Source organism: Pleurodeles waltl, chromosome 1_2, assembly GCF_031143425.1.
Source record: "Pleurodeles waltl isolate 20211129_DDA chromosome 1_2, aPleWal1.hap1.20221129, whole genome shotgun sequence".
NCBI classification, from domain to species: Eukaryota; Metazoa; Chordata; class Amphibia; order Caudata; family Salamandridae; genus Pleurodeles; species Pleurodeles waltl.
The window spans coordinates 1,127,904,048-1,127,925,456 of NC_090437.1; the positions used below are offsets into that span (position 1 = coordinate 1,127,904,048).

At 44.9% G+C, this 21,409-nt stretch overlaps 1 protein-coding gene across 3 annotated transcripts in view; it reads right to left on the bottom strand.

Annotated features, from left to right (window-relative positions):
• Nucleotides 1-21,409, bottom strand: part of LOC138248763 (uncharacterized) — a 132,764-nt gene that overhangs the window by 92,015 nt on the left and 19,340 nt on the right. The window lies entirely within an intron of this gene.

Sequence of the window (21,409 nt, forward strand, 5' to 3'; positions counted from 1 at the left end):
TAGATCAGGCCACAATTGTAGTACTTCCAAAATCCCAACCCCCCTCCCATGTCCTGCGCTGCATACTGGCTCATTTCACTAATAAATGGAGAGATAAAGATATATGCCACTTTTCTAACTACCCGACTACGAACAGTCTTGCACCATCTGGTCCATCCTAATCAATGCGGATTTATGCCCACCCGTGGGACTCTGCATTCTCTAAGAAGGTTATATGTGGCCTTGGCACACCGCCATACCATTTCCTCTCCTTCGGCCTTACTACTGATCGACTTCGAAAAGGGATTTGATTCGGTGGACTGGGAGTACCTAGACTTAGTTCTTGGAAAATGAGATTGGGAAGCGCCTTCTGTCGTAAGGTGCAACTTCTATACCAAACGCCAACAGCCTGGGTTCTTGTTAACGGGGTGCTGTCTGAGACCTTCCCTGTAGGTAGAGGGATGCAGCAGGATCTTCTCTATCCCCTTTCCTCTTCGCCCTTGCCATAGAACACCTAGCACACAATTCAACGAGATGCTTTTCATAATGGGCGGCAATGGACTGGGGGAGTAGAGGACCACATTGCTCTTTACGCAGACGATGTGCTACTTTATTTATCCCGACCCGGCGGCAAGCGGTCCCAGATGCCGGTATTTACTCTGGGACTTCGAAGAGGCCTCTGGCCTTCGAGTAAACCATCGAAAATCTCTTGATTCCTTTCACGAGCCACAGAGACACCATAAATTTTCAATCACATATTCTTATCCAACCTCTTCAGCTTCACTTACCTAGCATCAAAGTCGCTTTGGAGCTGTCCATGACTTGGTCTCTAAACATCGTTCCCCACCCCCGGCACCCCATCCATAGAGTGAAGACCAATCTCAGGCGATGGCAAACATTGCCTCTGAATGCAATGGATCACTGTAGAAAAATGCCCTCTTTCTAGCATGGTTACCCCCACTATTTGCCTGTTTGTCAGTGTGTTTGACTGTATTCACTGGGATCCTGCAACCCAGGACCGCAGAGATTATGCTCTCTCCTTTTAAACATGGTTGCTGGAACCTTTTTCACCCCACATTTGGCATATTGGTGTCCCCATGTAAGTCATTAGGCATTGGGGTACCAGGGGATCCCTATGGGCTGCAGCATGTATTATGCCACCCATAGGGAGCCCGTGCAAAGTGTTCTGCAGGCCTGCCATTGCAGCCTGCGTGAAAGGGTGCATGCACCCTTTCACTACCAGGTCACTGTAAGTAACTCCTATGGTAGGCCCTCTCAGCACAGAGGGCAGGGTGCAGGTACCTGTGTGTGAAGGCACCCCTGCACTAGCAGAGGTTCCCCCACAAACTTCAGCTCCATTTTCCTGGACTTGGTGTGTGCGGGGATGCCATTTGACGTATGTACTGGACATAGGTCACTACCTATGTCCAGCTACATAATGGTAACTCCGAACCTTGGCATGTTTGGTATCAAACATGTCGGAATCATACTCCTTAGAGGACCCCCAGCATTGCTACCACCACTCTTACAGGGTTTTCCGGGCAGTCCAAGCTGCTGCCATCCCACAGACAGGTTTCTGCCCTCCTGCTGCTTGATCTGATCAGTCTCAGGAAGGCAGAACAAAGGATTTCCTTTGGGAGGGGGAGGTAACACCCTCTCCCTTTGGAAATAGGTGTGACTGGCTTGGGAGGGGAGGCCTCTCCAAGTCACTGCTTTTGCTTTAAAGGGCACATTTGGTGTCCCTTGCCTCCTGCATAAACTAGTCCACACCGGTTCAGGACCCCCAGTCTCTACTCTGGCATGAAACTGGACAATGGAAAGGGGAGTGACCACTCCCCTGGCCATCACTGCCCCAAGGATGGTCCTCAGAGCTCCTCCAGAGGGTCCCTGGGTTCTGCCATCTTGAATCTAAGGTTGGCAGAGAACTCTGGGAGCATATGTGTGGCCAGACAGGTGACATCAGAGGCACCTTCTGATAGGTGGTCATCTGGCTAGGTGACCAAACCCACTCTCTGGGCTATTCAGGGTCTTCCTCTGGGGAGGGTCCTCAGATTCAGCTTGCAAGATTTCAGCAGTACTCCCCTGCAACCTTTACTTTGAATTCTGGCCTCCAGAACTGTGACTGGACTCTACAGGACCTGACAATCTGCCTTCAGGAAGAACTCTTCTGCAACATTTCCACCAGCTGTGCATCCTCTGAGGGCAGCGTGTTTTCAGTCTGCCCTAGAAGAAAGAAGGAATCTCCCTTGGAGTGAAAGAGTCACTCCCTTGCATCTGCAGGCACCTGCTGCAACGATGACTGCCTGCGTGGATCTTCCCTCATCCTGAGTGGCGTGGATCCTGCATCACGGATGGTCCGGAGTGGTCCTCTTTGCCAGCTGTATAACTTTGGTGGAGGTAAGCCCATGCCTTCCCACGCAGCACAGCACCCCTGTGCACCGCATCTCTTGCAGCTGCCAAGGCTTGTTGGCATCTCCTCCAAGGGATCTTCAAGCTACGTGCAGCTCCATCCCCCCACGATCCTTCCTGCAACGCACAACCCTCTGCATGGTTCTCCTGCGTCATGGGATCCCCTTCTGTAGTGCTGCGTGGGATCCTTCTGCGATTTGTGTGCCCGTCTTGTGGGATTCCTGTACGTGCTACCTCTGCTTCTGTGGGTCCTCTGTGTTGCTGAGGGTCCCCTGTGACTCCCCCTCTTGAGTACTCCTGGGCCTTGCTGGTCCCCGGCAGCACCACTTTTCCACTAACCGCAAATTTGCCTTCCTCAAGCCTTGTTTGTGGAATTCTTGCACCGACACCTGTCTGCAATCTTCATTCCAGCGTGTGACATCTTCTGCATTTCTCAGGAACTCTTCTCTGACTCCAACGCTGCAGTACTGACCTGTTCTTCCTGACCGTCGACCTTCTCCTGCAAGTAAAGCTGGGTGGATAGTAGTTCCTACTCCTCCTGGACTCCACTGACACTTCTGGACTTGGTCCCCTCTCTCCACAGGTCTTACTCTCCAGGAATCCACCGCTGGTTTATTGCAGTCTTGTCTCGGTGTCTTCTTTTCTGCATTTTCGTGTTTTTGGGTGGTTTGGGGAAATTCCTAGATAAGCCTTGGCTGCTCACCCACAGCTACCTCTTGAGAGCCTGGCTTCTAGACGCTGCTTACACTTCACTAATAGGGGATACCTGGACCTGGTGTTAGTACCCTGGGTACCCAACCACACACCAGGCCGGCTTCGTACAGTCGTATAACCTTATAGAAGATGTAAGTTCTGCCTCCCTTCCTTTATATCCTTCAGAACCTCCCGATTCAGCTCCCACTCCAGCGGTTCCGAGAGATGGATGCAATTGCCCGTGCATTCATTTGATACAATGGCAGGCAACGCATCTCTTGAAATGTATGTCAGCAAGATACTTATGAGGGCGGCTTAGGCATGACAAACCTGTATTTCTACCACTTAGTCATGCGAACACTGACTATTAATGACTGGCTTACTGGAGGTTGGGATGACCCGGCCTAGAGCTTAACGATGGGTTTCTCAGGCATCATGGGTAGGTTGTATGGGAGCCCCATCCCCAGGACTATTCCGCCAGGTCCTTAAAGGGTGGCGCTCTGCCCAAAAGCACACTGGATGGTGGAACGAGATCACCAAATACACTCCATTCTGGCAGGGGACACGGCTGCAGGAAGTGGCGGCCCTACAGGGGTTCTCAAAATTGGACACTATTGGCCTTACGTTGGTCGGCAATGTCTGGGACAGCACTCATATGATGTTCTTTCAGAAACTCCAGCAAACATATGCATTGGCCGAGACACAATTTCACAAACTTCTACAGCTGAGACAAGCACTGGCAGTCTAGATTCCCTAAGATACTTCAATATGTGATTTCACCCCATGGAAGGCAAGATAATGATGGGGTCCTGGGTGCGGGGGGGGGTTCACAAATATATTGCTCCTTAGTGCTGACTACCTCTCCATCTCTTCAGCCCTTGCTGGGAAGCATGGATTGTGCCGATATGCACAGCACATATTTAGCTCCCAACAGGCTCTACCGAGCAGGGCTACGTGCCAACCCACAATGTAATAGATGCTACCACTCACCTGCCGATTTCTTTCATGTAGTCTGGTCCTGCCCAGTTATCACACGTTACTGGTCCCAAATCCTGAAGGAACTCTCCACGGTGCTGGAGCTTGCCCTTGAGCCCTCCCCACTGACAGTTCTTCTGGGGGTGATGGAGGGATTCGATGCCTCACAGGCGCAATAAAGTTTTTGGGCACAGCACTGCTCATAGCTAAAAGGGACATGGCTACACGATGGGCGCTAAGCACCCCTCCCCCCCATCACAATGGACATGGGGAATGGATTGGTGTGCCAGGATGGAACGGCCGGTTTACCATGCGAGAGGCTGGCCAAGGAAATTTGGTCTAAATGGTTGGGGACTGCATGATCACAATGGGGAATGTAAAGTGTTATTGTACAATTTTATCACATGTGAGGACTATGGTCGGGCGAGACCACGACGGGCTATTGACCTTTTACATGATGAATCCTAGCATATTTATATATGTGACTGTATGGGACCATCACAAATTGCTCAATTTGTCTAATGTGTTTACATCATTTTGTAATGTTTTTATCCAAAATAAAGTTGGTTATCAAAAAAAAGCTCCAGATAAAAGACAATGCATCATTATCGGATTACAAGCAGCATAAAAGGAAGAAGAGTAGAGCACAGGGGCGGCTCCTCCGCTATTGCGGAGGAGCACGGCCCTCCCTCCCACCGGCAGCAGCAACTGCAAAACCTTTGTAGTAGAAACATACTGAACTCCGTTTATTATGTTCCTACTATAAAGGGGGCAGTGCCACAGGCGTGACAGGGACAGAGGAGGAGTGCACAGAACTCCCCCTCAGAGCGCATGTGGGGTTGGCCAGCCGTCTAAGGCCGGCCGAACACACATGCGCCGTAGGCTCTCTCCAGCCCAGCAACACAGTTGCCGGGCTGGAAAGAGCATGCACAGGCTCCCAATCCCAACACTGCTCCGAGCAGCATCAGGATTGGCCGCTGGGCGGGCTGGAAGCCTGTGCCTGCAGTCTGCGATGTAGGAGTGGATGGAGCGGTGCGGCGGCTTAGCAAAAAGCAATTTTTTTATTATTAAATATTTTTGGTTCCCCTCCCCATGCCTCCTCCTCTCCTCCCCCACCCAAACCACGCACCGCCCCTTTTCCCCCTCACACGTTGCCGCACGTGGTAGAGCATTAGAGATAAACACACATTTATTAGCTGGTGATTTCGTAAAGCTAACTTCATTAATTCAGCAACCACATAATTAACAGAATCAGATTGTGCAAACAATTAGAGGGACATGGACTTGTCTCTAGAACTAGTCTTGTGCTTAAAAGGCGTGGGCACAAATACAGTTCACTCAGAATAGCATAATCTGGGCAGTCAAGTACATTTTTGCAATTATTCATAACCTAAGTACACATTTTATTGCCATTCCGCATCACAAAAGCAAAGTTTAACACTTGTCGTAATAATAGCATGAGCCATTGGAGAAACTGCAGAATCGAGACAGCCTTCCATTTGATTTCGGGATAAAGAGGAATAAAGTGTGCATTTTAATGTGTTAACCCACTGAAATGTACTCAGGGAAAACTGCGGGAGTGCAATATTAGGAATTCCAGTATGTGAAGTAACTTGAGTTATGTGGCCACTCGAAATGAGGGTCTAAAGGTTTTGAAATAGTAGCTAAAATGCTCAAATCTAGACATCAGTACAAAGTTTTGCAAACTGGTTGAAAGATGCATGCGGAACATAGTGAACAAGTACGAATGCTCAGAACATATCTAAGAAAATGTTTCTGCAGGGCTTCCAACCTAGGGTTCCTGGAGGCTATTTAAATCTCACTCCCATAGAAGATGGTGCACTTCACTTTCACTGTGAAAACCCTGAATTAAAACGTTAGAGTCTAACCCTCAAATTTATAGCAGAGGAGCATTAAGCTTTCTACTTTAGATTGGCGAGTGTATAAAGATGCTTAAACAACTTTCGTTTTTTTAAATTTAATACCTTTATGATGCAGTAAGAATAATAAGTAACCGTACGTTATAACTGCAATAAACGCATGTAGAAAACATTGACACGATAACAATGAAATTACAGCAATATAAAAGTATTGAGTGAAAAATAAGCCAAAGGAGAACAACAGTAATGTAATAACACACCACAAGCTAAAGTAAAAACTTGAATTTTAGCAATTCATAATAAAACATAGGGTGTAAGAAAGAGAAGAGAATAAAAAGAAGGAGAGGAAATATGTTATCAAAAGACTTCAGAAGAAATAACAAAACAATATCAAAATTCCATAGTTAGGGTAAAAATATATGGAGCAAAAGTGGGAAAGACATTTAAGAAGGTAAAAATAAACAGCAATGGTGTTAAATGTACAAAGAAATAAATTTACAAGTACAATGTTTCCGGAGGCTTCAAAGCCTCCACTTTACTTGTCAAAGATAGTCAACAAGTAGAAACTGAGTCAAAGGTAGTCACAGTAATTCACGCTTAACTGCTCCAGTACTGATGATAAATTACCCCTATCCAATCTATGAATGTGAAAACTACATTCCACCATGCCCTAATTGTAAACGAATCTGTATCTTTGAGTTAGACAATATAACTTGTAACACAACAGACATTAAGAGGTTAACTTGTTTTCCTTTCATGCGGCAAGTGGACCATATATCATTAATTCCTCCCCCCCCCCACCAATGGCAGAAACTTCAGAAAAGGGTGGAGTTGTTTCACAAATTTCATTAATTTTATCCCATACATCTGACCAAAACCTATTAACTTTCAGGCTCAAAAAAGACATATGCATAATATCATTTTTGTGAACACCACAAGACCCAGCAATGCTCACATTCTAATATATTCATTCTGTACAAAGCAGTAACAGACAAAAACAATCTGTCAAAGGAAGAAAAGAGATTGTGTAGTACTAGCAGAACAGGTGAGGATATTTGGTTTTATTCAAAGTTACTATGGGCTATATATATTCCATGTCATGTTCCCCTCGAAGTTCAATATTGGATTTAGCTCTATTTACATTAAGAGTTATAGAAATGCCTATATAAAATAAGCGGCGGTGTGACCAAGTAATCCAAAGTGGTGGACGCACACTAGTGGAGCTCCAGACCCAGAGGCCTAACTTCACCTTTTAACCACTACCATCCAGGCCTGCACGCAAACATCCACTATTAGCGGGCTTCGGACAGCAGTGGCAGCGCCTGTGGGGTGTACACGGACTACATTGCTCAATGTGTGACAGCCATAACGAACAGACGCAGGCCTATGTCATACTGCAGCTGGGGACACTTGTGCTGTGGCTGATGCGGCAGCTTGAGCATCGCAGTTGAGCCAGTCCTCCCTCTTCTACTTCTGCAACTCCAGTGCTCCGTTCACTGCTGGCTGGTTGGTTCCACTCAGCCTTGGGGCCTTGCCTCTCCGAATCGCAGGTGGAGAGCCTGGAGTGATTAGCTGGATTGTTTGGCAGGCCCATACTACCTGGCAGAGTCTGCTGCCTGTTCTTATCGCCATCATGGGAACAGCAGCAAATGCCCCCCTCCTCTTGGTACGACAGTGTTCCCTTCACATCGGAGCTCATTTGTTCCCACCTCTCCCCTTGTGAATTGACCTGCAGCTTGACACTGCTGATGCGCTGGCATCTGGAGCACCTGCTGCCTACCCCGGCTGGACTGCCTGCCCATCGTCCTGGGCTCAGCTACAGACACATAGGCCCTCCTGGCTGGAACCTCTGGCGCCCAGTGGGCTGTCACTCTGCTTGGCCTCTGAATCTATCCATGGACTGCACAGGCTGGTGGACATTCCTATCAACCCACGGCTCTTGGAGTGGGCCCCGTCCCATGGGAGGAACACACATTTAAGTAATTGGGGTTTACAATCTACCATACTGAGAGCACCTTGTATGACAGCAACCTGGGTTAGTGCCCAATCAATGCTGTGAGTCAAAATTCAATTTTGAAAGGGCTTCCCATTGACTTCCAAGAGCAAAATAGCCCTATCTAAGACAGAAATGCTACCGCGTCTACTATATCACTTTGCAAACTTGCTGGTCATTGCTACTAGGAAGCTGTTCCGAGAGCTCAACAGCACGCTCAGTGACTTAATTTGGGAATCTGACTAGCACCAAATAGCACTTAATACATTTCATTTGCCTATGGGCCAGGATGGACTGGGTGCCGCCTCCTTTCTTTCGAACAGCAGTATCCAACGGTCCATCTACAACGGTTGCCTCGCCGGCTACTTCTTTGGAGAAACTGGATCAGGGCAGGGACTTCTAAAATTCAGGGACTTGCTGCAGCTAGTGCTTCTGATGACTAAATTACAACACATACCCTAGTTCGATTACATTTATCCGACGATGTGCCAACTGAGTTTTCCAATTCTTGCTGCGCGTCTTTCTGTGCCTCTGAGATGAAACTATGGGGTCTGCCTGGATGCTCAGGGACTCCTGGCACCCACAGACCTATGCCATTGGCACCACAGAAACATATCTTCCGTTGGGGACTTCCTGTTAGACATACACTTTCTTTCTTATGAGCAGAATATGGCATCCCACCAGGATAACTGGTACTGCTTAGGGAGCTCCAGCAGATCTGCTGTGGGGAATCACTCATGGGAAGGCACAAACCCACACCATTGTACAATAATTACTCAGAATTGGTGCAGGGGGCACTTAGTTACCTGGCTCTGCAAACCCTTAAAGAAAAACACTCTAAACCCTCTCACACAGCTCCAGGAGTGCTGGTGGAAAACAGACTTTGAAAGGGGCTTCTCAATTTAGAAAGGGCACTTGCATTAGAACATCCTCATGTAGTCTCCAGAAACGCCCGGTTTAAGAACATCCAGCTCCCCATTTTACACAGAACATACCTTACAACTGTTACTGATCCAAATGTGTTCAAGAGCTCAGTTCTGCTGCCAATCTGACAATGCAGCCCTCCGCCAAACCCTATGGTCCTGCCCTTCCCTAGCACACTATTGGTGAGTAGTTATGGTCACTATAACTGACGTCACCCACTCTGAAGGACTGGGGTTCTTGTAGGCAGGTGCCAACAGCTCCAAGTGTAACAAGGTGGCAGTTAAGTTTACAGATCTCACACTTCTACTGGCTAAAAGGGCTGCATCCTTGAAGTGGAGAGAGCAGCTGCCGCCGCGTCCTAGCAGCGTCCTGGTGTTGTAGTCTGGCCCACTGGGGTGAACCTGAGAGCACAGCAATTTGTAGAGAAGAGGCAAGGGGCCTTCCCAAACATCCCATAACAACGGAATGGGATGCCATGCTGATCCACCTTCAAAGTATTATCAAAGATAACTCCCACGCACCCAGAGATCATAATTCGACATTTCCTGGGAATACTTGATGTCCCTGCCCACGATATTCGCTTATTGGCCTTTATCCCAACTCATAGGCAACATTTGGCCCCCAGCTCCCTATGTTTATAAGGATTCCACTGTTCCACCTGTACAGCTCGCCATGCCTGCACCACCCCTAGCCCACACAGATTGTAGCAGTTACCACTTGCTCAGCTTTTAGTGCCTACATCATGCAAGTTTATCAACCCCCGCTTACTTCTTTTCCTACTTTCTCAGAGATATTCCACATAGTACTGTACTATCCATGTCATATGACAGTAGCGCAATGTTCATCCATATTTTTTCTACAACCTTTAATTACTCACACTGTAAGTTGCTCAGAATTCTATACGGATATTGTTTGTAATGTCCTCACTTAAAAAAATGTAACAAAAACATTTTTTTTTATTTTTTTAAAAGAGAAGTTTTACCATTCATCATATGATTGTCAACATGCAGCAAGTTGACCTAAGTGACATCATACGAAAAGATAATAGCCAGCTTTTGTCTTACTAAAGTAGCAAGTTTATCATATTTTCTTTTAAAATATTTTCAGAAGATAATAAATTTGGGTCAACTCATGAAAAGAATTGACATCATTGTCATGTACACGCTGAAAGATCCATCATACACTCCTAGACGGCCACTCCTTTCAAAAGATTAAAATTAACAATTAACTTATATTCAATAGAGGACTACTGAAAAACTGTTGTGAAACAATATCTATAAGAAATTGCTTAACTAGGTAGCTGAAACGTTTAATTAATGGCAGCAGATAAACCTATAAATTGCTTCTTTAAAAGAAGTGTGCAAGCTGGCCTGTTAAATATCTCTTCAAATTGTACATTTCCATTTGAGAAAGTATTCCAAATATGCTTCAGTTTAAAAGCTGAGCTGTATTTAATGAAGTTTGTTGAATTAATTACATCATTTCACTTGGGCTTCTTACATCTCTCTAATGATAATCCTTGCTTTTCTTTTATCTTATAAAAAGCTGGAAAGTAAGCCATCCATCTTTTTAAAGAAAATTCCAGGCATAGGAGTTGCTAACATTACATAAACAAGGGAAATTCAATAACAGGTAGAATTGTACCAAACCTTTCTTACCAATATAGTGCTAGCAGAAAAGAGCAATAACCTTGGATTTAATGTGTTCAAGATTATATCTCAAATTACTATTAATAGAATTAGAATACCTTATAGCTGGATACTTAAATCTTGGTTGTATTCTATACATATCCAAAAGGCTGAAACACATCTTAGAATCTAAGCGTATATAAATTGAACACCTTGAATTTTTCAATGTATAGGTTATATCCCATAGCGTCAGAAAAATCCTAGGTTTCCTTTACAGGGTGTTAATGTTCCCTCAGATTTAGCTACATAAAGCAAGAAATCACCGACATATGCTGAAAACATTGCTTTTTTTGTCTCCAAACAGAAAACCATACATAAAAGCAACCATTCCATTTCTTTCTAAAAAATAGAAAAGTGGGCAACCTTGTGCTCGACGCCTCATCAATGGATAAGTATGGCGATTGTACATCATTTGCAAACTCTAAAGTCATGCTCTTCTAGCTACAGCCTCAAAAAATACCAGCCAACCTGATTGAAATCATTTCAGCATTTATGAATGAGCTTCATCAATTTCTTGATCCTCAATGCCCACTGAGGACATTTAAAAATATTTGTTTTAATTATCTGGAATATTACAGCCTTTGATAAAACCAGGCAGTTAATAATCAATCAAATCTGGTAAGAAACCTTTACTGCATAATGCAAGTATTTTTTGGCATAATGTTAACAACTGTATTAATAAGTGAGATTGGCCTATAATTCTTAACCCCTTGGGTGCGGGCGTCGGCCACACTACCTCCCTGGTTATTAACCCCCCAGGGAGGGGGTTAATAAATCCTCAGATTTATTTTATTTTATTTTTTGCCCCCGGGAGAGACAGAAGCTTTTCCGTGTCTCCCCCGCCCCCCCTTTGTGACGTCAGCACGCGGCGAGGCGCGCTGACGTCACCATGTTGATTTCCCCATCGGAGCAGGAAGCAGCCGTAAGGGGAAAACGGCCCCAAACGGCCTTCCCCAAGTTCGGGAAGGTCTCCCCTTTCTTACGAGGCCTTCCTGAAAGTGTTTCCTGGCCCCCGATCGCAGCACAGCAGGAAACACCACTAGACACCAGGGATTTCACTTGGGGGGGGGGGTCGGCCCCCTCAGAAAACGCTCCCCCCCCCCCCCCGGGGGCATATATATTTTTTTTGATCGCGCCCCCTCCCCCCCCCCGACTACATTTTATAAAAAATTAATTAATTAAAAAAAGAAATGGCCAGGGTGTCGCCCGTGGGTAGGGCGACCCCCTGTGGGGGCAATATTTTTTTTTTAAAGCAATATACCGTTACGTCTGCTGGACTCTTCTGGTTGCGGGGATATATAGGGCTTGTAGGTTCATCAAGAACTCTAGGTACCCAGAGCCAATAAACGACCTGCACCCTGCAGTGGGTTTTCATTCTATACCGGGTATACAGCAATTAATTTGCTGAAATATAAAGAGTAAAAAATAGCTATCAAGAAAACCTTTGTATTTTCAAAATGGGCACAAGATAAGGTGTTGAGGAGCAGTGGTTATTTGCACATCTCTGAATTCCGGGGTGCCCATACTAGCATGTGAATTACAGGCCATTTCTCAAGTAGACGTCTTTTTTACACACTCTCTTATATTTGGAAGGAAAAAATGTAGAGAAAGACAAGGGGCAATAACACTTGTTTTGCTATTCTATGTTCCCCCAAGTCTCCCGATAAAAATTATACCTCACTTGTGTGGGTAGGCCTAGCGCCCGCGACAGGAAATGCCCCAAAACACAACGTGTACACATCCCATTTTTTGACAGAAAACAGAGGTGTTTTTTGAAAAGTGCCTACCTGTAGATTTTGGCCTCTAGCTCAGCCGGCACCTAGGGAAACCTACCAAACCTGTGCATTTTTGAAAACTAGAGACCTAGGGGAATCCAAGATGGCATGACTTGTGGGGCTCTGACCAGGTTCTGTTACCCAGAATCCTTTGCAAACCTCAAAATTTGGCTAAAAAAACAAAACAAAAAAAAAAAAAAAACATTTTCCTCACATTTCGGTGACAGAAAGTTCTGGAATCTGATAGGAGCCACACATTTCCTTCCACCCAGCGTTCCCCCAAGTCTCCCAATAAAAATGGTACCTCACTTGTGCGGGTAGGCCTAGTGCCCACGAAAGGAAATGGCCCAAAACACAACATGGACACATCAGATTTTTTCACAGAAAACAGTGCCTACCTGTGGATTTTGGCCTCTAGCTCAGCCGGCACCTGGGGAAACCTAGCAAACCAGCACATTTCTGAAAACTAGACTCCTAGGGGAATCCAAGATGGGGTGACTTGTGGGGCTCTGACCAGGTTCTGTTACCCAGAATCCTTTGCAAACCTCAAAATTTGGCCCAAAAAACACTTTTTCCTCTCATTTCAGTGACAGAAAGTTCTGGAATCTGAGAGGAGCCACAAATGTCCTTCCACCCAGCGTTCCCCCAAGTCTCCCGATAAAAATGGTACCTCACTTGTGTGGGTGGGCCTAGCGCCCACGAAAGGAAAGAGCCCAAAACACAACGTGGACACATCACATTTTTTCACAGAAAACAGAGGTGTTTTTTGCAAAGTGCCTACCTGTGGATTTTGACCTCTAGCTCAGCCGGCCCAGTGGGGGGGCAGAAATGGCCTAAAATAAATTTGCCCCCCCCCCCCCACGGGGAGCGACCTTTGCGTGACGGCGCAAAAAAAAAGATCCCTGGTGCCTAGTGTTTTCTGCCCTAAAAATCGGCCGATCTGCCCCCAAAGCGGGCAGAAATGGCCTAAATACAATTTGCCCCTCCAGGGGAGCGACCCTTGCCTAAGGGGACGCTCACCATCTGTAAAATAACAACAAAAATCCCCGGTGCCTAGAGCTTTCTGCCCCCCCGGGGGCAGAAAAGTCCTTCAAAAAAAATGCCCTCCCTGTGAGCGACCCTTGCCCAAGGGGTCGCTCCCTTATGCCAGTTTCCAAAAAAAAGAAAACATCCCTGGTGTCTAGTGGGCGTTTCAAAATCCGGATTGCAAGCTTTGAAGTCTCTCCAAGAGAGGGAAATACATTTCCTTCCCTTTGAAGCCTCTCCGGGCCTCCCCCACGTAATCGACAGAGAAATGCAAAGCATTTCTCTTTCGATCGCGCTGGAAGCTGAGCTTCCAGCACGATGTGGGAGGATCAGTGATTGTCAGCGCGCGCAGACGTCACGGGGGGTGGGGGTCGGGGGTGGAAGGGATTCCCCTTTCAGCCCTGGCCTGGGGGGGCAGCCCTCGGGGGAGCGCTAGCGCTGCCCCAGAGGGCCGGTCGCAGGACGTAATGGTTTTGTCCATGGTGCCACACGGGAGCTGCCATGGACATAACCATTACGTCCATGGCGGGGAAGGGGTTAAACAAGATGCCAATTTGGTTCAGTTTAGAAGTCTTATTAAATTCCATTTTTGGCATAACAAGTTTATCAAAAATTCATTTGGGGTGTGGAAAGTGTTCTCAAGTAACCTAATATCATGAAGAATAGCCAATAAATCCCTCTCAGTCTTCTCTTTTAGAGGCAACATAACTAATTCGATTAGCTCATGTTGCTGTTTTTAAATGAATCCCAAATTACACTCATAAGAGAGGTGTCAACATTATCAAACTTAAAGAATTCATTGACATTTTTCAAATTACCATATTAAAACTATCATTCAAAAGAAATTATTGAAATGCCTTCAGTTAAACATAAACTTGTTAGACATAATATCCAGATCAATTATGGCTGGATGGACATAATATCCAGATTAATTATGGCTGGATGGACATAATATCTAGATCAATTATGGCTGGATCAAAGATCAAAATAACACCAATATCTGCATTAACTGTGTACTGGATGAGATATTCATTTTATAATAAAATCCAAATGGGACTAAGAATGTTATGTTATGTTATAATGATTTATATAGCGCCTAACTGCCCAACAGCCTCGTAGCGCTTATACTGCCCTAGCGGTGACATACTGTTTATACAAGAAATTTAGATTTTAAATAGCCAGGTCTTCAATTCCTTCCTAAACGACATCTCTTGAGGATTTACTCTCATCTTGAGGGGGAGATTATTCCAAAGCAAAGCACCTTGGTATGCTAACGATCTTCCTCCCCATCTGGCTTTCCTCGTTGTTGGAATTATGGCCAGATTAGCTGAAGAGGATCTAAGCGACCTGGCTGGAATGTAAACCTGTGCCAGTGTTTTCAGCATTTCAGGTCCCTTATCAAATATGGATCTATGAAAGTGGCACAGGGTCTTGAACTGAATCCTTTCCGCTACCGGGAGCCAGTGTAGGGAGACAATTCCTGGCCGTATCGAATGTAGTTTAGGAATATTTAGTAGCAGACGAGCCGCTGCATTTTGTACCCTTTGTAGTCTATGAATTACATATTTCGGGGAACCTATAAACAGAGCATTGCCATAGTCAATCAGAGCACCAATCAGTGCCTGGACCACCATTCTTCTAGCTGAGAATGGCAAAATAGTTAAAACCTTCCTAAGGGTCCTTAGCAGAGCAAAAGCAGTTCCTGCTATTCTATTCGCATGTTGGGCCATTGAGAGAAAAGGGTCAAGCCATACCCCTAAGCTTTTAATAAGACATTTAGGGGGTGGGAGGGTAGACACCCCGCTCAGTAGGCTGGAATTGACAGGAGGAATTTTATTTCCCAAAAACATAACTTCAGTTTTGTTATCGTTGAGCTTTAGTTTACTTTCAGACATCCAGGATGCAACTGCTTTCATACAAGGACCTAATGCTGAACCCATATCTGGGCGGGCCTTGGAGAAGGAAACTATCAGTTGCGTATCATCTGCATATGATACCAGATTCAGCCCGAAAGGCTCAACTATACCTGCTAATGGCCGCATATAGATGTTGAAAAGTAATGGACTTAAGGCAGAGCCCTGCGGAACACCACAGCTATTAAAGGTGCTCCTAGAGATATACTCTCTATCAAGTACCTGAAATGACCTCCCATATAAAAAAGAGCGAATCCAGTCTAACGCGGTTCCGGCAATTCCACAGCCTCGCAATCTATCTATGAGGATTTTTAGGTCAACTGTATCGAAAGCCGCACTTAGATCAAGGAGGATAATTGCAGTTTCCAAACCTTGATCCATCCTCTTCCTTGCTTCTTCTGTAATGGCAATCAGTGCGGTTTCTGTGCCATGTTTAGGTCTAAAACCCATCTGAGTAGGGTGTATAAGTTTATTTTCTTCCAAGAGCGTGGATAACTGAGAGTGTACATGTTTCTCTGCAAGTTTGGCAATTAGAGGCAGTAATGAAATTGGTCTATAATTACTCAGAATCTTAGGATCTAATAATGGACTTGAGAATAAAAATTTTAAAAAAGTAAATATTCTTTAAAATCTGAATTGAAATTTGCAAGCAGTGCTGCCCTGGGGATTACGACCCCCTTCTCCGCCAGCGATTTCATGGCGGTAACACCACCATGAAAATGCTGGAAAAGATGGGGTGCACGTGCTTTGCAGACAGTGAACATTGCGATGGGTACTGGTGCACCCTATGCACTACAGCATTGCTGCAGGCCATTTCCCGCTGCACCACGGGGAAACTCGTAATGGGCCCGGCGGGGAGGCTCCCACACTGGCGGCAACCTACCATCGGGACTTCGACGGACGGGCTTCTCTGTTCGCCGAAGTGATAGTAAGGCCCTAAATCTACTGTAGGAATTTGTTAACATTTTGGAAGAGAACTTCTTCTAAAAGAACATATCCAGATTATTACCCTATAAAAAGTAATTCACTATGGAGCCCGGCCAACATGGCAGACATGTTAGAACTATCTCACAGCCCTGTTCACTTCAACCAATCGCATTGGCAAGTGGTCGCCAAATAAGCCCTATAATAGCACTCACACTAGTGGTGGTTAACAATGCTGTGCTAAAAGAGAGTCATAAATGTAGCTAATGCCATGCAGATACTCCAAGAAGGCTTAACAAAGAGCTGACAAATTGACTTGCCATCTGGGAAGTGACCTGAATTCTTTGTAGAGGTGGAGTTGCCTCTTGCAATGGCACTTGCGGCTCCATGTCTGTAGACCCACCACTGCATAGTTGTAGCCGATCTAGTGCAACGGGTAACTGTGGACTATTGATGGTGTTCAAAACACGATGGAGAGGCCCTGTGGCCCACCCCACTGAGAAGTGGCAGGGCATCTGGGGCATTTTTGGAGAAGCCTGGTAGACATTGAAGACAGAACAGGCTGAGTTGAGGTGCCCATCATAGGAGTCAGCCTTCCCAAAGTAAGTGACTACAAGCGGGAATCTGCTGTGGGCAGAGGACTAGTAATAAGTGGACTGTTGGGGGAGAAACAGCCCTACCAGCCCCCAACACTGGTCTCTATTTAAAGAGAGACATGTGGCAACTTAGAGGTCTGGTGGAATACCCAAACATCCATATGAGTCGTAACCATATTAAGACATTCTGCAGGTCCCTATTCGAGGGACATGCAGCGGTAGAATCAAACAGCTAACCCAGCTTAGAGCACCAAACAGATCCCCTGTGACATTCAGGGCACCTAGGTTTATTTCATTTCCTGGAGAGGCTATTTAACAAATTTGCCCTTGTAAGGGAAGGCTAACAGTCTTGCATGTATGAGTGAGGAAAGGCTCCATGGAGACATGAATGCTGTATTGGTTAGCTGACCTAAGATCCCAGGACAGACAGTGGAGGAGTAACCTCTTGTACAGACTTCACAAGAAGAGCCTGGGATAAGGTTGCGAGTGGTAGCAAGAAAGGATAGAGTTCTACCTGCACATACCTACCAGAGCAGTCTACCCGTCGGTCATTAGAACAATAGTGTCAACATTTTTGATGCTATTGTGGGGCTTTGTGAAGAGTAGATGTGATCCACATGCTCCTGGTAAGTTGTATTTCTTTATTAAGTACAAACAAGTATGACAGCCTCTAACTTCCGTCCTCCTTCCTCAGATCCCCGACTCCAACTGCCCGCATTACTCAAATCCCCACCCAACATTCTACTATTCCAAGGATCTCCGCTCGCCAGTTCCACTGCACGAGGAACACAGCAGAGAGCACAGAAGAACCAACACCCAACACATCTCTTCCCTTACAACGCTTTTCATAAAACAATAATGAAAATAAAATTAGAAGGATAATTCATTAAAGCACAACTATTAACTAAACACACAGTAATTTTCAAAAATAGTAAGACAATAGTTCTACAATTGCATAAATATCGCTACTTTCTAACAAGATCATTAACATGTGTAATCAGCAAATTTCTTAGGGGTTTGACCGTTCTGGTTGAACGTCTGTAAGGGTGTACAGGTGGATTGATTTCGTTAGAAGAATGATTCCCAGAGCGTATAATGTAGTCATCAAATTTCTTAGATGGTCTGACAGTTCTAGTAGCATTGGAAGACTGAAATCCAGAATGTTCAACACGCACTTATCCATCTACACCCCTGTCATCCTCCACTTCCACAGACTTAGAGATATTTTATCCTTGTTCCACCACTTGCCATTGTCTAGTCTAACAGCACTGTCACCCACTTGAACTATTTTCTTCCCGCTACAGAATTTGGACAAACCCTTAACCGTAGTTCTCGGAGACTTCACCCTCACTACATCACCTTCCTTCAAATCAAACCTGCGGCGGTGAGTTACCTGTGAACTCTGAACATACTTTTGTTGCGCAACCCATCGTTTCTCCATCAACCTTGTACCATGGCACACTAAAACGACCCATCCATTCTCTGGTTAATTTTGAGGATGGAACACATCCCCGTAATAAAACAAAAGGTGATACCTGTGTATCTGAATTGTTGGTAGCGCGCACGGCCCACAACAATTTATCCAATTCACCTTTACAGTGCTTTAGCCAATTGAATGTTGTCCTTGAGGACCCTATTAAACCTCTCCCCGAGTCCATTACTCCTGGAATGGTACAGGGAAGTTTTAGAATGTTTGATTCCCAAGAAATTCACAAATTTTCCAAACTGTCCAGAAGTAAATCGAGACCCATTGTCAGTCAAAATCTCGTCCGGAATTCCTTCCCTAGCAAATATTACTTCTAACCATTGGTTCACATTATTAGAGTCAGGAACTTTCACAAATTTTACTTCTGGCCATCTACTGTAAAAATCTATAAGTACTAACCCGTATTCCTGGGATCCATAGGATAAATTCACTGGTCCTATTATGTCAATTGCTAACTTGCTCCAGGGTTTATCAGGAACCCTAATCACTTCTATTGGGCTTGGAACTGTGATTTGAGACTTGTCACTGACAGCACAATATACACAATCCCGTACAAAATGTTCTACACATTTATCCACTCCAGGCCACCAAAATCCTTCCCTGACTCTCCTTTTCATGGCAAGCATACCAATGTGACCCTCGTGCGCAAGGCTCAAAACCCTTTTTCTCGTGCCATTTGGTACTACCAACAACTTTGACCTAAATAACAAACCATTGATTACCGACAACTCGTCAAAAACATGTTTGTAGTTATCCTTAAGGTCGCCATCTGGAGACCACTGTGACCACCCCGTCACGACTCCTTGCACAATTGACTTCATGTTCTGATCCTCTTCGCAAGCTTCCCTCCACTCTTGTTCACCCAACGCCCCATTCAATTGTTCACCTATTGTACAGACAACAACCTTCATCCTTAGGACTGAGGTACGTTGATGTCTCTTACAACGGATCAATGCTCGACAATCTGGACAAACAATCAGCCAATATGTTTTTCTTGCCAGGCACATATTCTAACTTGAAGTTGTGTTCATACAATTTGTACTGCCACTTAGCTATTCGTGGAGTGGCTTTCTCCGCACCCTTGGCGGTAAATAGTTGAACTAAGGGCTTATGATCAGTTCTAACCGTAAACCTTGTACCCCACACAAATTGTTTGAAGTGATTAATGCCCCACCAGCATGCCAAAGCTTCACGTTCAATCACCGAATATGTTGCTTCGGCTCCTTTCAAGCTCCTTGAAGCAAATGCAACAACTTCCTCCTTCCCATCCCTTTTTTGCAACATCACAGCTCCTAAACCGTTTTGGCTGGCATCAGTCATTATGACTGTATAATCTCTAGTGGCAAAAGGTTTCAAGGGAATAGCTTGGGAGATCTCTTGCTTAATGTTTTCGAATTCACGGTTGCAGTCAACATCCCACACAAATTTAGCATTCTTTTTCAATAGCTTCCTCATATTGTGCGTCTTTTCTGAACAGTTGGGTACAAATCTAGCATAAACTTCTATTAAGCCCATGAAGGACCTCAATTGGTCTTTGTTTTCAGGACAAACAAAATCTTGAATAGCTTTCACTAAACTCACTTTGGGTTTGATGCCATCCGCTGACAACTCAAAGCCTAAGTAATTCACCGTGGGTACTCCAAAACGACACATACTGGAACTGAGAGTTACACCCTTCATCTTCAATACATCCAGCACCCAGCTCAATCTTTCATTATGTTCTCGCGTGTCTTTTCCATAAACCAGAATGTCATCCTGGAACGCCATCACTCCACGCATACCTTTGAACATACTTTCTACCGTCCTCTGGAAGACAGCGGACGCGGAGGCCAACCTGAACGGCATTCGTTTAAACTGGAATAACTCAAAAGGAGTGATAAAGGCGGTGTAATGTCTGGAACTTGGATGAAGAATAATTTGATGATATGCAGATGCCATGTCAAGCAAGGAAAATATTTTGCCACCCTTAACAGAAGACAACATTTCTGAAATGTTGGGTAAAGGATATTGATCAACCCAAATTTGATCATTAAGGTCGCGTAAATCCACACATCCTCAACATACCATTCGCCTTACGAGCTAAGACCACTGGCGCCAACCAATCCGAGGACTCAATAGGTTCTATTATGTCTTGAGCACACAGTTTGTCTAATTCTTTCTTGAAATCATCCCTTAAGGTGAGAGGAACTTTCTGTACTTTGTGCACTTTTGGTTGGGCATTCTCATTGATTTTGATTTTGTGTGAAAACCCCTTGTATAACCACACTTTATTTTTGAATATTTCAGGGTAACGTGATCCCCACTCATCACACGTTACGGAGGATACATGCATAAATTAACTTCTCGTTATAACTTGTTCTGGGTTATTTGGGTCCAAAACCAATTCCAATTTGCCTTGATCAAACCACCCCAAAAGACAAGCATTATCCTTGGCCATGTATATGGTAGCAGGAGTTGTATTATTCTTAAACCTGAGATCTGCCTTGAACTCACCAATTACATCAATAGATTTCCCGCCATATCCAACTGGCTGAATACGTGACTGGTTTAAAGTGATCCCATGACCTTTAAACAATTCGTTCCATTTGGATTCGCTCAAGAGAGTAAAGGGAGATCCAGAGTCAGCCATCATCTGAACCTGAATTCCATTTACCTCTACCAAGCAAAACGGTCTTCTTGTACAGGAGTTTACAAAATCACTATTCACCACGAATACTTCCTCCTCATCACTGCCAGAAGGAGAATCATTCGTAGCAACATTGTTAACTCTGTTAGACTCAGGTTTATCTGATTAGTAGGCTCTATTTGCTTTACACCCTCTTGCAAAATGACCCTTTTTATAAAATTTTGCACACATCTTGTCGATAGCCAGACAAAATTTGGCATTACCCAAATGCGCAGTGCTACCACATCTATAACATTCTAATGATCTTGAAAATTTCTTATCAGATTTTCCACCTGTAGATTGTGGTGCAAATCCCTTGTTACTTTTTTTGTGTTTTGCCTTGACTGCAAGTACATCAGATCTCGGAGATTGGTATATTTTTTCGGAAATAGACATTTGTTCCATGAATGATACTGTACTCTCAATTCTGGTGGCGATCTCCAATGCTTTCTGTAGGGTTAAATTGGGTGTAGATAACAGGGC